At 46.1% G+C, this 16,369-nt stretch overlaps 1 protein-coding gene across 1 annotated transcript in view; it reads right to left on the reverse strand.

Annotated features, from left to right (window-relative positions):
- Window positions 1-16,369, reverse strand: part of PTPRT (protein tyrosine phosphatase receptor type T) — an 804,737-nt gene that overhangs the window by 180,133 nt on the left and 608,235 nt on the right. The gene's annotated exons all lie outside the window — the stretch shown is intronic.

The raw sequence follows: 16,369 nt of genomic DNA on the forward strand, positions 1-16,369 counted from the left end.
GGCGTGAACACAGCCTGAAGGGGGTTAGTGCGCCACGGCTGGCCGGGAGGGAGTCCGGGGAAAAGTCTGAAGCTGCCGAAGAGGCAACAGACTTTTTCTTACCTCTTTGTTTCCTGGTGCGCGAGGAGGGGGGATTAAGCGCGCCGCTTAAAGGAGCTCCAGAGACGGGCGCGAGCCGCGGCTAAAAGCGCGGACCCCAGAGACGGGCGGGAGACGCTAAGGCTGCTGCTGCTGCCACCAAGAAGCCTGTGTGCGAGCACAGGTCACTATCCACACCCCTTTCCCAAGAGCCTGTGCAGCCCGCCACTGCCAGGGTCCCGGGATCCAGGGTCAGCTCCTCCGGGAGAACGCACGGCACGCCTCACGCTGGTGCAACGTCATGCCGGCCTGTGCCGCCCCGCACTCCATGCCCCTCCCTCCGCCCCGGCCTGAGTGAGCCACAGCCCCTGAAACAGCTGCTCCTTTAACCCCGTCCTGTCTGAGCTAAGAACAGACGCCCTCCGGCGACCTACACACAGAGGCGGGGCCAAATCCAAAGCTGAGCCCCTGGGAGCTGTGAGAACAAAGAAGAGAAGGGGAAATCCCTCCCAGCAGCCTCAGGAGCAGCGGATTAAAGCTCCACAATCAACCTCATGTACCCTGCATCTGTGGAATACATGAATAGACAACGAATCATCCCCAATTAAGGAGGTGGACTTTTGAGAACAAGATTTATGATTTTTTCCCCTTTTCCTCTTTTTGTGAGAGTGTATGTGTATGCTTCAGTGTGAGATTTTGTCTGTATAGCTTTGCTTCCACCATTTGTCCTAGGGTTCTATCCGTGCGGTTTTTTTTGTTTCTTTTTAAAATTTTTTTTCTCTTAATAATTGTTTTTTAATTTTAACAACTTTATTATATTTTATCTTACTTTATTTTACTTTATCTCCTTTCTTTTTTTGCTTCCTTCCTTCCTCCCTCCCTCCCTCCTTTCTTTCATTCTTTCTTTCCTTCTCTCTACTTCTACTAATTCTTTCTTTCTACTTTTTGCTCCCTTTTATTCTGAGCCGTGTGGATGAAAGGCTCTTGGTGCAGCAGCCAGGAGTCAGTGCTGTGCCTCTGAGGAGGTAGAGCCAACTTCAGGACACTGGTCCACAAGAGACCTCCCAGCTCCACATAATATCAAACGGAGAAAATCTCCCAGAGGTTTCCATCTCAACACCAGCACCCAGCTTCACTCAATGACCAGCAAGCTACAGTGCTGGACATCCTATGCCAAACAATTAGCAAGACAGGAACACACCCCCACCCATTAGCAGAGAGGCTGCCTAAAATCATAATAAGTCCACAGACACTCCAAAACACCCCCCCAGACGTGGACCTGCCCACCAGAAAGACAAGATCCAGCCTCATCCACCAGAACACAGGCACTAGTCCCCTCCACCAGGAAGCCTACACAACCCACTGAAACAAGCTCAGCCACTGGGGACAGACACCAAAAACAACAGGAACTATAAACCTGCAGCCTGCAAAAAGGAGACCCCAAACACAGTAAGATAAGGAAAATGAGAAGACAGAAAAACACACAGCAGATGAAGGAGCAAGATAAAAACCCACGAGACCTAACAAATGAAGAGGAAATAGGCAGTCTACCTGAAAAAGAATTCAGAATAATGATAGTAAAGATGATCCAAAATCCTGGAAATAGAAGAGACAAAATGCAAGAAATATTTAACAAGGACCTAGAAGAACTAAAGATGAAACAAGCAACGATGAACAACACAATAAATGGAATGAAAAATACTCTAAAAGGGATCAATAGCAGAATAACTGAGGCAGAAGAACGGATAAGTGACCTGGAAGATAAAACAGTGGAAATAACTACTGTAGAGCAGAATAAAGAAAAAAGAATGAAAAGAACTGAGGACAGTCTCAGAGACCTCTGGGACAACATTAAACGCACCAACATTCGAATTATAGGGGTTCCAGAAGAAGAAGAGAAAAAGAAAGGGACTGAGAAAATATTTGAAGAGATTATAGTTGAAAACTTCCCTAATATGGGAAAGGAAATAGTTAATCAAGTCCAGGAAGCACAGAGAGTCCCATAAAGGATAAATCTAAGGAGAAACATGCCAAGACACATATTAATCAAACTGTCAAAAATTTAATACAAAGAAAATATATTAAAAGCAGCAAGGGATAAACAACAAATAACACACAAGGGAATCCCCATAAGGTTAACAGCTGATCTCTCAGCAGAAACTCTGCAAGCCAGAAGGGACTGGCAGGACATATTTAAAGTGATGAAGGAGAAAAACCTGCAACCAAGATTACTCTACCCAGCAAGGATCTCATTCAGATTTGATGGAGAAATTAAAACCTTTACAGACAAGCAAAGCTGAGCGAGTTCAGCACCACCAAACCAGCTTTACAACAAATGCTAAAGGAACTTCTCTAGGCAAGAAACACAAGAGAAGGAAAAGACCTACAATAACGAACCCAAAACAATTAAGAAAATGGGAATAGGAACATACATACTGATACTTAACTTAAATTTAAATGGACTAAATGCTCCCACCAAAAGACACAGATTGGCTGAATGGATACAAAAACAAGACCCGTATATTTGCTGTCTACAAGAGACCCACTTCAGACCTAGAGACACATACAGACTGAAAGTGAGGGGATGGAAAAAGATATTTCATGCAAATGGAAACCAAAAGAAAGCTGGAATAGCAATTCTCATATCAGACAAAATAGACTTTAAAATAAAGACTATTAGAAGAGACAAAGAAGGACACTACATAATGATCAAGGGGTCATCCAAGAAGAAGATATAACAATTGTAAATATTTATGAACCCAACATGGGAGCACCTCAATACATAAGGCAAATACTAACAGCCATAAAAGGGGAAATCAACAGTAACACATTCATAGTAGGGGACTTTAACACCCCACTTTCACCAATGGACAGATCATCCAAACTGAAAATAAATAAGAAGATACAAGCTTTAAATGATACATTAAACAAGATGGACTTCATTGATATTTATAGGACATTCCATCCCAAAACAACGGAATACACATTTTTCTCAAGTGCTCATGGAACATTCTCCAGGATAGATCATATCTTGGGTCACAAATCAAGCCTTGGTAAATTTAAGAAAATTGAATTTGTATCACGTATCTTTTCCGACCACAATGCTATGAGACTAGATATCAATTACAGGAAAAGATCTGTAAAAAATACAAACACATGGAGGCTAAACAATACACTACTTAATAACGAAGTGATCACTGAAGAAATCAAAGAGGAAATAAAAAGATACCTAGAAACAAATGACAATGAAAACACGACGACCCAAAACCTATGGGATGCAGCAAAAGCAGTTCTAAGAGGGAAGTTTATAGCAATACAATCCTACCTTAAGAAACAGGAAACATCTCGAATAAACAACCTAACCTTGCACCTCAAGCAATTAGAGAAAGAAGAACAAAAAACCCCCCAAAGTTAGCAGAAGGAAAGAAATCATAAAAATCAGATCAGAAATAAATGAAAAAGAAATGAAGGAAATGATAGCAAAGATCAATAAAACTAAAAGCTGGTTCTTTGAGAAGATAAACAAAATTGATAAAACATTAGCCAGACTCATCAAGAAAAAAAGGGAGAAGACTCAAACCAATAGAATCAGAAATGAAAAAGGAGAAGTAACAACTGACACTGCAGAAATAAAAAAAATCATGAGAGATTACTACAAGCAACTCTATGCCAATAAAATGGACAACCTGGAAGAAATGGACAAATTCTTAGAAATACACAACCTTCCGAGACTGAATCAGGAAGAGAGAGAAAATATGAACAGAGTAATCACAAGCACTGAAATTGAAACTGTGATTAAAAATCTTCCAACAAACAAAAGCCCAGGACCAGATGGCTTCACAGGCGAATTCTATCAAACATTTAGAGAAGAGCTAACACCTATCCTTCTCAAACTCTTCCAAAATATAGCAGAGGGAGGAACACTCCCAAGCTCATTCTACGAGGCCACCATCACCCTGATACCAAAACCAGACAAGGATGTCATCAAGAAAGAAAACTACAGGCCAATATCACTGACGAACAGAGATGCAAAAATCCTCAACAAAATACTAGCAAACAGAATCCAACAGCACATTAAACGGATCATACACCATGATCAAGGGGGGGTTATTCCAGGAATGCAAGGATTCTTCAATATACGCAAATCAATCAACGTGATACACCATATTAACAAACTGAAGGAGAAAAACCATATGATCATCTCAATAGATGCAGAAAAAGCTTTTGACAAAATTCAACACCCATTTATGATAAAAACCCTGCCGAAAGTAGGCATAGAGGGAACTTTCCTCAACATAATAAAGGCCATATATGACAAACCCACAGCCAACATCGTCCTCAATGGTGAAAAACTGAAAGCATTTCCACTAAGATCAGGTACAAGACAAGGTTGCCCACTCTCACCACTCTTATTCAACATCGTTTTGGAAGTTTTAGCCACAGCAATCAGAGAAGAAAAGGAAATAGAAGGAATCCAAATTGGAAAAGAAGGAGTAAAGCTGTCACTGTTTGCAGATGACATGATACTATACATAGAGAATCCTAAAGATGCTACCAGAAAACTACTAGAGCTAATCAATGGTAAAGTAGCAGGATACAAAATTAATGCACAGAAATCTCTGGCACTCCTATACATTAAATATGAAAAATCTGAAAGTGAAATCAAGAATACACTCCCATTTACCACTGCAACAAAAAGAAGAAAATATCTAGGAATAAACCTACCTAAGGAGACAAAAGACCTGTATGCAGAAAATTATAAGACACTGATGAAAGAAATTAAAGATGATACAAATAGATGGAGAGATATACCATGTTCTTGGATTGGAAGAATCAACATTGTGAAAATGATTCTACTACCCAAAGCAATCTACGGATTCAATGCAATCCCTATCAAACTACCACTGGCATTTTTCACAGAACTAGAACAAAAACTTTCATAATTTATATGGAAACACAAAAGACCCTGAATAGCCAAAGCAATCTTGAGAACGAAAAACGGAGCTGGAGGAATCAGGTTCCTGGCCTTCAGACCTTACTACAAAGCTACAGTAATCAAGACAGTATGGTACTGGCACAAAAACAGAAAGATAGATCAATGGAATAGGACAGAAAGCCCAGAGATAAACCGAAGCACATATAGTCATCTTATCTTTGATAAAGGAGGCAGGAATGTACAGTGGAGAAAGGACAGCCTCTTCAGTAAGTGGTGCTGGGAAAACTGGACAGGTACATGTAAAAGTATGAGATCAGATGACTCCCTAACACCATACACAAAAATAAGCTCAAAATGGATTAAAGACCTAAATGTAAGGCCAGAAAGAATCAAACTCTTAGAGGAAAACATAGGGAGAACACTCTATGACATATATCACAGCAAGATCCTTTTTGACCCACCTCCTACAGAAATGGAAATAAAAACAAAAATAAACAAATGGGACCTAATGAAACTTCAAAGCTTTTGCACAGCAAAGGAAACCATAAACAAGACCAAAAGACAACCCTCAGAATGGGAGAAAATATTTGCAAATGAATCAACTGACAAAGGATTAATCTCCAAAATTTACAGGCAGCTCATGCAGCTCAATAACAAAAAAATAAACAACCCAATCCAAAAATGGGCAGAAGACCTAAATAGACATTTCTCCAAAGAAGATATACAGACTGCCAACAAACACATGAAAGAATGCTCAACATCATTAATCATTAGAGAAATGCAAATCAAAACTACAATGAGATATCATCTCACACCAGTCAGAATGGCCATCATCAAAAAATCTAGAAACAATAAATGCTGGAGAGGGTGTGGAGAAAAGGGAACACTCTTGCACTGCTGGTGGGAATGTGAATTGGTTCAGCCACTATGGAGAACAGTATGGAGGTTCCTTAAAAAACTACAAATAGAACTACCATATGACCCAGCAATCCCACTACTAGGTATATACCCTGAGGAAACCAGAATTCAGAAAGAGTCATGTACCAAAATGTTCATTGCAGCTCTATTTACAATAGCCCGGAGATGGAAACAACCTAAGTGCCCGTCGTCGGATGAATGGATAAAGAAGATGTGGCACATATATACAATGGAATATTACTCAGCCATAAAAAGAAACGAAATTGAGCTATTTGTAATGAGGTGGATAGATCTAGAGTCTGTCATACAGAGTGAAGTAAGTCAGAAAGAGAAAGACAAATACCGTATGCTAACACATATATATGGAATTTAAGGGAAAAAAATGTCATGAAGAACCTAGGGGTAAGACAGGAATAAAGACACAGACCTACTAGAGAATGGACTTGAGGATATGGGGAGGGGGAACGGTAAGCTGTGACAAAGCAAGAGAGAGGCATGGACATATATACACTACCAAATGTAAGGTAGATAGCTAGTGCGAAGCAGCCGCATAGCACAGGGAGATCAGCTCAGTGCTTTGTGACCGCCTGGAGGGGTGGGATAGGAAGGGTGGGAGGGAGGGAGACGCAAGAGGGAAGAGATATGGGAACATATGTATATGTATAACTGATTCACTTTGTTATAAAGCAGAAACTAACACACCACTGTAAAGCAATTATACTCCAATAAAGATGTAGAAAAAAAAAAAAAGACTGGGATGTGGCTGAGGTTGGAGTCAAATCTGAAGGGGTGATCAGGAGCCAGCCTGTGGCTGAGGTTTAGGCGCGTCTGTTGGTCATTCCGCACCCATGGTGAGGGGTCAACGTATGCTTAGAGCTATGCTTGGACTTGGCCAGAAATAAAACTTCGCCCACAGTCATGGACGTGGGCAAAGCTACGTGACCTCCAAATGGACTACACGCATTCCCTTGGCCTCATTAGCACCCACTCAACCCTTGGCCACAGGGAAAAAGTCCTAGCTATTGCCTGATGTGAGTGGTGCTGGGATTATAATGATGATGTGGGTACAGCCAGGTGCTGGGCATGCAAGGTGATTAGGGGACTACCTTGCTGTCTGAGAACTCACTATATAGTGGCGGAGGCAAGCATGCAAGCTGAACGTCGAAGCTCCGTGTGAGATCTGTACAGCGAAGGGAGTGTATGACTCTGCTTAGGCAAAACTAGGCTACAAGCTTGATTTCCGTATGGCATCAGTGGTGTGGGACACACTGTGGACCACCCAGTGGTCTCCTCCCTCCCTTCCCCACCCCGGCTCCCTGTGGTCCAGAAGAAGCCTGCCCCATGGATGAGGATGGAGAGGCCGAGTCAGCTCAGAGCCGACAGTGCCGGCTCGCTGCTTGCAGAACTTGTGTGTTGAGCCTGGAGCCCAGGGGGCTCAAAGTTGCTTAGCTGCGGGAGTGAGGGGCACCCAAGGCCTGCGCTGGGGATTAAGTCTGAAGAGCAGATGTGAGAGAACACACACTCTTTCGGAGGCCCAGCGGCGAAGTGATAGTCCCCTTAGACTTTCTCTGGCAGCCGCTGTGAGAGAGCAAACGGTCACACTGAATGGATTGTTAACTCCTCCTGTGGAGTTCAGAGCAGTCCTGGGCAGCTGAAGAACAAGGGAAGCCTTCACAGGAGCAGTCAGTGTAGAGGCAGCACAAAAGCCTACCAGGGATGGCCTACAGGTCAGATGATGCCAGGACAATGGGAAACAGCCTGGTTGGTGAGGCAGAGGCCAAGGGCGGGGTGTGACCAGCAGCAGATGCTAAAGCTATTGAAATGCAGGAGGCAGATCACAGAGGGGAGGGTCAGGGCCACACAGGGGAGCCCCGCTGAGAGACAACTGCAGAGTCCAGCCGACTCGGAGACCCCACAGCGGGGGCAGGGGGGCCAGAGGGATTCTCTGGGATGTTGGCCCTTGGTCTTGGCCGCCTTGAGGTCTGTTTGCTGTAAAAGCACGGCTCTGGAAGGTGGACCTGCCTGATGCTCAGGATTTCCAAGAGCATTTCCAAGTGTATTAGTTTCCTAGGGTTGTAATAAATTACCACAACCTGGGTGGCTTAAACAACAGAAATTTAGAGGCTGGAAGTTTGAAATCAATGTGTCAGCAGGGCCATGCTCCCTCTGAGGCTGGGTAGAATCTTTCCTCGCCTCTCCTAGCTGCTGGCATCTGCTGGCAACCCTTGGCACTCCTTGGCCTGTAGATGCATCACTCCAGTCTCCACCTCTGTCATCACATAGGTTCTCCTTGTGTGTCTCTGTCTTCACCTGATGTTTTCCTTTTCTTGTAAGGACACCAGTCATATTGGATTTGGGGCCACCTTCATGATTTCATCTTAACTAATTATATCTGCAAAGACCTTCTTTCTAAATAAAATCACCTTCACAGGAACTGGGGGTTAGTTCTTCAACACATCTTTTGTGAGGGACACAATTCAACCCATAACCCCAGATTATGCTGAGTCATGATTCGAGCAGCCTGGGAAGGGGCTGCAAATGGGAGGGAGGTCTTAGCATTTCACTAAGTAAATTCAAACAGGAATGGTGTCAAACGGAGAGCACACAGTAAGAGGGATGGGAAACTCCTGCTTGGTCATGGGCTGAGCGGAACAGGAGGCTTCTGGAAGGACAGTAGGTCCTGGCTTTATTTGTCTGAACAGCACAGCGGGATGTACCAGGGGCCAAGGTGTCCCTAAGGCTCTTACTCAGAAACGTAATCCAATTCATTCCAACTGATTTTGGCCAAATTGATCCCCTAAGGGGTGACCATGGTACCTGCCACAAAGGGGCAGGAATGGGGAGGGGAAGAGATTTGATCAGCCGGGGCAGCTCTGCCCAGATCATACCTCTGGAATATGCAGCTTATAGCAAGTATCAAGGTGCCTGGAAAGGAGAGAAGGCTTGTGGGAGGGAGAGAGAGAAATCTATAGCAGGGATTAGTGAAAGCATGGGCAGGATCAGAGAGAACACGCGGCACAGAATTCAGATTAGTGCAATGCAGCTGAGTGAGGGTAATAAAACCAGCAGTGGGAGCCGCATCGATTGTTGAGATTCCAGCCAAATCCACCATGCACATGTTTTCTTTCTTCTAGCCTTTGCCCCTTGGCTTTTGAAAACAGAAACACTGAATCACCATGTTCTGCACTAAAAGCTGATCTACACCCCTCCCCAAAGGATGGATAGAAAAGCAGCTCTGCTATTAGCAGATGATAGAGGGAAAAAGCTGAGGTCCGGAATGTTTGCCCGGTCGGTTCTCGCTCACACGGACACAGAGTCTGGGGACAGGTCTCTCTGGGATGCGCATGATTCCTGTCCCCAGCCTGACCTCTCCTGGGTCAGCACCATGCGGGTCCAGGCTGGGTACTGGGCTCAGGACGGCTGGACCAGTGGATTTGGGGGAATCCTATTCAAAGACTCCAGAGAATCAGTCTCTAGGAAGCTGGGCAGATGGGGCTGCATGGAGTTCAAATACTGGACTGAAAACCAATGCTCAGTGACTCACAATAAACCTAACAAAATGGTAGATGGGGGGCTTGAAGCATCACAGGGTGGAGGCCGAAGGTAGTGTGGGGCGGTGCGCCATGCCTGGCACATACTCTACCTGCTGATTTATTAGTCCACTCGTGCATGGGGCCAGGTAAATGACCACTATATATGTGCTGGGCATGGGGAAAGAGGTGACAGAAACCAGACAGTTCCAAGACAAGCGCTTGTAATGAGAATGTGTGCCCTGTTGGAGAGGAACCCCACTCAGGGCTGTGGGGGTGTCCTCGGTGCCCACTGGCCTGGCCAGTTGACCATCTTCTTTAGGTGCAGCCTGAGACAGTGGGGATCTGGGAAGGCTTTGCAGAGATCACGCTGTCTGAATTTGATTCCAGGGGGTGAGTAAGGCAGACCATGCAGGGAGATCATCCAGAGTGTGATAAGGCAGGTCCTATGTACATAACCAGGGTGAGTGTGGCACTGGGCACCAAGGAGGAAATAGAGGTGGGGAGATGGGGAAGGGTCAGTGACTAGAGAGTGAAGGGCTTTTGATTCAGGCTAATTGTCCCCGAGCACAAAGGGAGCCTTGGGAGCATCTTAATCAGGATCAGACTCTTATTTCGGGGTGATCGCTTGTCTTCTGTGGAGTGTACGTTGGAAAGGACCAGCGTGATGATAGGGAGACCACTTTGGAAGTTGTCACCCTAATCTGATGAGGACTTTATGAATCTCAAACATGAGTCGCAGCAGTGAGCAAGAAGGGAGAGATGCAGGAGAGATTTCGGAGGCAAATCGGACAGACCTGATGACTAACTGAATATTAAAGACGGGGAGAGAGAGATCAAGGATGACGCTGGGTTTCTGAATCTGAATTTTTTTTTTTTTTTGCGGTACGTGGGCCTCTCACTGTTGTGGCCTCTCCCGTTGCGGAGCACAGGCTCCGGACGCGCAGGCCCAGCGGCCACGGCTCACGGGCCCAGCCGCTCCGCGGCATGTGGGATCTTCCCGGACCGGGGCACGAACCCGTGTCCCCTGCATCGGCAGGCGGACTCTCAACCACTGCGCCACCAGGGAAGCCCCTGAATCTGAATTTAATTGCAGTTTGGATAGCAGACTGGAGACTGATTTCTCCTTGGTCTAAGGAGAATATCCCAAGAGAGAAAAAGGTGTAGCGAGGGCCTCAGTCTCTTATATGCTTCTTGCTTGGATGCTTGCTTTATAGGAAGCACAGACATTCACATGCTACAGGAGAACGATCTACAGGGGATAGGGCACCCCAGCAAGATGCCTTCCTCTTCTGCATTGTCTTTTGAGTCCATTGGGAGAGTGGTAGCAGAAGCTGGCAGTCAGAATGGTGTTCCAAGACCCCGGTGTCTGTCAGGCTGTGAACATCTGCTGTAAGACTACTGACAAAGGTGACACTCTGGTGCCCTTGACTGAGTACTCGACTCCTTCCCTGCTTCATAGAATCTGCCTGCAGCCACTTGAGCAGCCAAATGGAAAAGCTGAGGAGGTTCTGCGGTGACCACCTGGCTCCTGATCACCACCTGCCTCCCTGACCCCCCAGCTGTTCTTCAGGTATTCCACCCCTATTCTGCAGGTGCAGCCCCGGACTGTGCTCCGGGACCAACTGAAGCCTCCGTCAAGGGGAACTGGAGGATGCCCAGGTCTAAGGGACTGCAGCATTGTGCTGCCTCACCCTCCATCCTGCTCTCGCTTTGGGCCATCTCTGCAGCTGGGGTTGCTGCGCTGCTGTGTCCAGCCTCCCACCTTGTATGTCCCAATTCCCTAATGAGCCCTGGTTTGTGAATCCTGCTTGGCACTTTAGGTGCCTCAGGCCTGGGGCTCTGGTGGCTTCTTACCTCTCAGCCCCATCCTCTGTGATTCTCAGGCTGGGCCATAGTTCTGGCCCAGCCACCTGCCTGAATGTCACCAATGTCGCCAGATTCTCTGCTTCCCTCCTCTCTGGACCTCAGTTTCCTCACCTGTAAAATGGGTTTAGGATAATAATGACAGCACAAGTCTAAGCACTTAAAGTTTATTTCTCGTGTATTCCTCTCAACAGCTAGCAATTGTTAGTGTCCCCATTTTGCAGACAAGAAAATGGGGCAAACTGTGTAATCTCTCTGAGGCTCAAAGTCCCACAGCTAGTATGTGATATAGTTTTTGAGGCACAGTCCTGGATCATGGTAGTTCTCGGTCCCAGGCATGTAATGAGTGCTCACTAATACTGGCCATGGGTATAGAGCATAGCGGGTAAGATTACAGACTTTCCAGAGACCTCGGTTCAAATCCCGTTTCATCATTTCTGAGTTGTGTGATTTTCAGTCACCAGAGCCTCAGATTTCTTATCTATAAAATACAGTTTCCTTTTCTATAAAATGAGAATGCTAATGGTATCCTACATGGTAGAGTTGTTGAGAAGTTTCAGTACATTAATAATATGAAACCCTCAGCACATTCCACGGGACGTAAGAAGGATGTAACACATATTTACTATTTTATTGCTCTTTTCATCATCATGTTGAACACCCCTGGTGCCACTGTCCCCCAGAGCTGCCATCTCTCTCCAGCCAGCCCGGCAGGCTGCCCTCCCACTGCCTGTCTTCCACCTCTCTCCGCCAAGCACAGCCCCATCACGGTGGGTGTACAGGTTTAAGTCTTTTCCAGAGAGCTTCATCTGGTCCTCCCGCCTCTACCTCCTCTTCTCACACCATCCATCAACCCCTGCCAGATGGCAGAACCTCCCTGGGAGGGTCGCTCACTCCCCAGGACGTCCAAGCCTGCCAGGGGCACCAGGCATCCTGCTGGACCTTCCCTAAGGCTGCCGTGCTGCTTCCGCATCTGCTCTCAGCCACACAGCCTTGCCCCAAAGGCTCAGACTCTTTCTACCTGGATCCAAGATTTACAAGACATCCCTGGGAAAGTTGCTTTAGAGGCAGTTAGCTGCAAAGCAGTCCCAGAGAGCATATTATGGCCTGAATCCTGTCACTGCGGCAAGGCCCTGATTTAAAGAATTGCCAGGAAAATAACAACAGAGAGTTTTAGCATGAAGTGCAAAGGAGGGAATGATAGAGTGGAGTCGTACCTGGCACCCTCTCAAGCCAGGAGCCCTGCTGGAAATGCATTCACTTTGTCTGCTGACCCTGGTCATGACTGAGCCAGGCAGGGCAGGGACTCATCCTTACTACATCATAGATAAGGAAACCAAGGCTCAGAAAGGCTGAGTGATTTGCCAAAGTTCCCCAGTTTTAAGGAACAGAGTTTGGGGTCCACATGAGGGCTTGTCCCAAGGCCCTCCTCCCCAGGGAGAATGGACAACGGGCACTCAGCATGGGCAAGGCAGTGACTATGGGCCAGCCTGCGGGTTCAGACCAGAGCAGGGCTGCCTGGCTGACTTTCGGTGCATCCATTCTAGCCTCCAGATTGGGTGCTGCCAGTCTCCTACTGGGCTCGGTCTCCCAGAGCGCCCCCTGGAGGCCTGGCCAAAGCTACTGCAGGGGCTAGAAAAGCACTGTTTCAGTGATGGTGGGTCTGGGGTCCACCTGGTCCTTCAGCTGAAATGTTAAATAACTAGTCATCTGTTCACTGCAGCCTCAAGTCATCCCACTACAGAAAAACACCCAACCCTGACCATAAGAGGTTTTACCTTATTTTTTTCGATGGAAGCATCCTTGGCCTCTACCCACTACATGCCAGTAACACCTCATACCCAGCTGTGACAACCAAATACACTTCCAGATATTGCTGAATGTCGCCTGGGGGTGTGTCTAAATGGAATAAAAAGAACTGAACATTTACTGACCCTCTGCATCTACGCTTCTGTCTACCAACTAGGCTCACAGATGGTCAAGCCATTTTGTTGGGTTTTTTAAATTTTTTAAAAGCGAACTATAGTTGATTTACAATGTTGTGTTAGTTTCTGGTGTAGAGCAAAGTGATTCAGTTTTATATCAGTTTTATATATATATATCAGTTTTATATCAATATATACATTCTTTTTTCAGATTCTTTTCCATTATAGGTCATTACACGGTATTGAATGTAGTTCCCTATGCTATATAGTAGGACCTTGTTTTTTATCTGTTTTATATACAGTAGTTTGTATCTGCTAATCCTAAATTCCTAATTACCTCTACGTCTGTGCTGTCCAAGATGATAGCCGCTAAGCCACACGTGAGCACTTGAAATGCGTCTAGTGTGAAGGAGGAACTGAATTTTAAAATTTATCTCCAATAATTTAAATTTTAACATGGGAACACTGTAATGTATATTTTGTTAAACACAATGTTTATCTTTTTAGGATAATACTTCATTATTAACTTTTTAAAATGTAGCATCTGAATTGCAAAGTGCTGTAAGTATAAAATTCACACCAGATTTCAAAGACTTAGTGCTAAAAATAATAATGCAACATATCTTTCATTAGTAATTTTAAAATATTGCTTACACGTTAAAATGATAATATTTTGTAGACATTGGGTTAAATAAAATTTATTAAAATGAATTTCACCTGTTACTTTTTACTTTCATGTGACTCTAAAAAATTTCAAAATACATACATGGCCGAGATGCTATATCTACTGAACACAGTGCAACTCTGGAGGTTTTCAACAGGGGGTGCTTTTGCCCCCCCCAGGGGATATCTGGCTGTGTCAGGAGGTGTACGTGCTGTCCTAGTTGGGGAATCCAGTGCTCCTGGCATCTAAGGAGTTGAGGGATTTGCTAAACATCCTACAATGCACAGGACAGCGTCTCACAACTAAGACTTATCTGTCCGCAAATGTCACTAGTGCTGAGGTTGAGAAACCCTACCCTAGAGCGTGAATTCCTTGAAGGAAAAAGCCAGTAAGTCAGGAAGACCTAACTAGTCGGAGTTATCACACACAGTTCTCACCATTAGTGATGGCCAGGGGTGTTGGTAACCTTGCTTCTCCTGATGAAGAGAATGAAGCCCACACTAAAGCAATGACTTGCAAATAAGTGGCTGAGCTGAGACCTGCACTCAGCCTCCACTCACTCTAAAAGCCAGCCTGCTCCCTTGCTCCACAACCGGCTTCCACAGTCCTCTGAGTTGGTGCTGATGTGAAGAGGCTGCTTGTATTCACAGTCTAATGTCTCCATTACTCAGACCTGGGTGGTTATTATCCACATCAGCCGTTATTGCTACCAGGGGATAAGCATTAACAAAAACGCCCTTGGAAAGGGACAGCCTGCTCGAAATACTCGCGGGCACCTCACCCATCAAATGAGGCTTAGAAAGGCGTGGAAATAAATGCAACACAATGAAATAAACCTGTCAGAGAGGGAGCGTTCAGATGCCTCAGAAGGCAAGAGGTAAAACAAATATGCCTGATATGGGATTGACTCTGTTTAAGGAAAACGTTACAGGACCGCGGACTTGAAGACAGCCCGGAAAACAATGGCCCAGCAGGGCAGGAAGGGAGCTGCTTGCACCCTCCACAGAAGCACTGTTTCCTTGGTACACTGGGTGTGGGCATGTGGTAGGAACCACTCTCTTCTCACTGTCACCGTGCATCCGTCCGCAACTGCCACCTCCTTTGGGGTGAGAGTGAGGCTGGGGGCCTTTGATGGGATGGGGTAGGAGCCTGACATTTGATGAAGGCCTGGAGAGCAGGGTACTCTCTAGGGTCACCTAATGTAATCTTGAGTATGACTCTGCAGTAGGTGTGACGATTCATTTTGCGGGTGAAACAAAGGCTGTGCAACTTACTTGAGGTCATATAACTAGGGAGTGGCTGAGATGACATTCCTAGGGTGTTGATGGTGACATGCTGGGCTATGGGGCTTGATGGCAGGCACAAAGGCGGGGACAGAACTTGGCTGTCCTGAATGCTGTGAAGGCTCTGCTCAGATCTCCTTTCCTGGGCTGGTGCGCTAATCTCCAGCTGGTGCGGGGGCTGGGGGTGCTGGCTGCTAAGAGCTCACAGCCACCTCCTTCCCTACAGAACTGCCATAAGGCAAAGTGAAGTCGCCTCGCCAGGACACGGGCAATGGCTGAACTGACACAGCGGCACAAATGCTGGCCCCCCTGCCTCAAAGTGGGGACACCCCAGTGATAGAGTCCACACTCCAGAGCCCCCGTGGGCTCAGCTGACACAGTCTCCACATCGTCCCTTGGCTTCTTCCCCGGCCCTATCCCATCTCCCTCACTTTCTTTCTTCTGAGAATACTCATCAGTGAATAATTTGCACAAGAGTCCCCGTCTCAGGCTCTGTGTCTGGGAAACCCAGCCTAAGACAGTGATTCACTGAGCAGTGAAGTTTCTGAGTTTGGGAAAGGGGTGAACAGAAGTGGACCATGAGGTCCTGGACGGCTGGACTCATGTCATCCTTGCATGATGTATCCCCTTTCCCACCATGACACACGGACCAGTCAGGGACTAGCAGAGGGGAGACTGCTGTCTGAGCAAGAACTTTGAGAGAGATGCCAGTTAAAGATTTGAAATCTCTAAGAAACCTCCACTGACCAGGAAGGACCCCCGCGATAGAGATCTCTATGTCAGCAGGGTCTCTTCTGTCTCTGGGGCTCCATGATGGGCATCAGCCTCTGATGGGTTCTGCATCCCAATCTTTGAAGAGCAGCACAAGTTTATATGAAATGAGATCGAAATACAGTGTGCTACAGGGAAGGGGCTGGTATTTGCTTCAAATAAATACCTACACTGTTTATTTAGACTGGGTGTTCCCATAACATCCTTTTCCATATTCATTATCTTGTTTCATCTCAGGATACAGCTGCAGAAGACTCTGCATGTGCAAAGTCTGTAAGAAAACGGTGCTCCCCAAGAGGGAAGCATTATTACTCTTACTTAACAGATAGGAGAGGTGGGGATCATCATACTGAAGTGGCCTGTCCAAGACAAATGGCAGACGGGGGGGGGGGGGGGGG

Source organism: Lipotes vexillifer, unplaced genomic scaffold (genome assembly GCF_000442215.2).
Source record: "Lipotes vexillifer unplaced genomic scaffold, Lipotes_vexillifer_v1.1 scaffold53, whole genome shotgun sequence".
Taxonomy (NCBI): domain Eukaryota; kingdom Metazoa; phylum Chordata; class Mammalia; order Artiodactyla; family Lipotidae; genus Lipotes; species Lipotes vexillifer.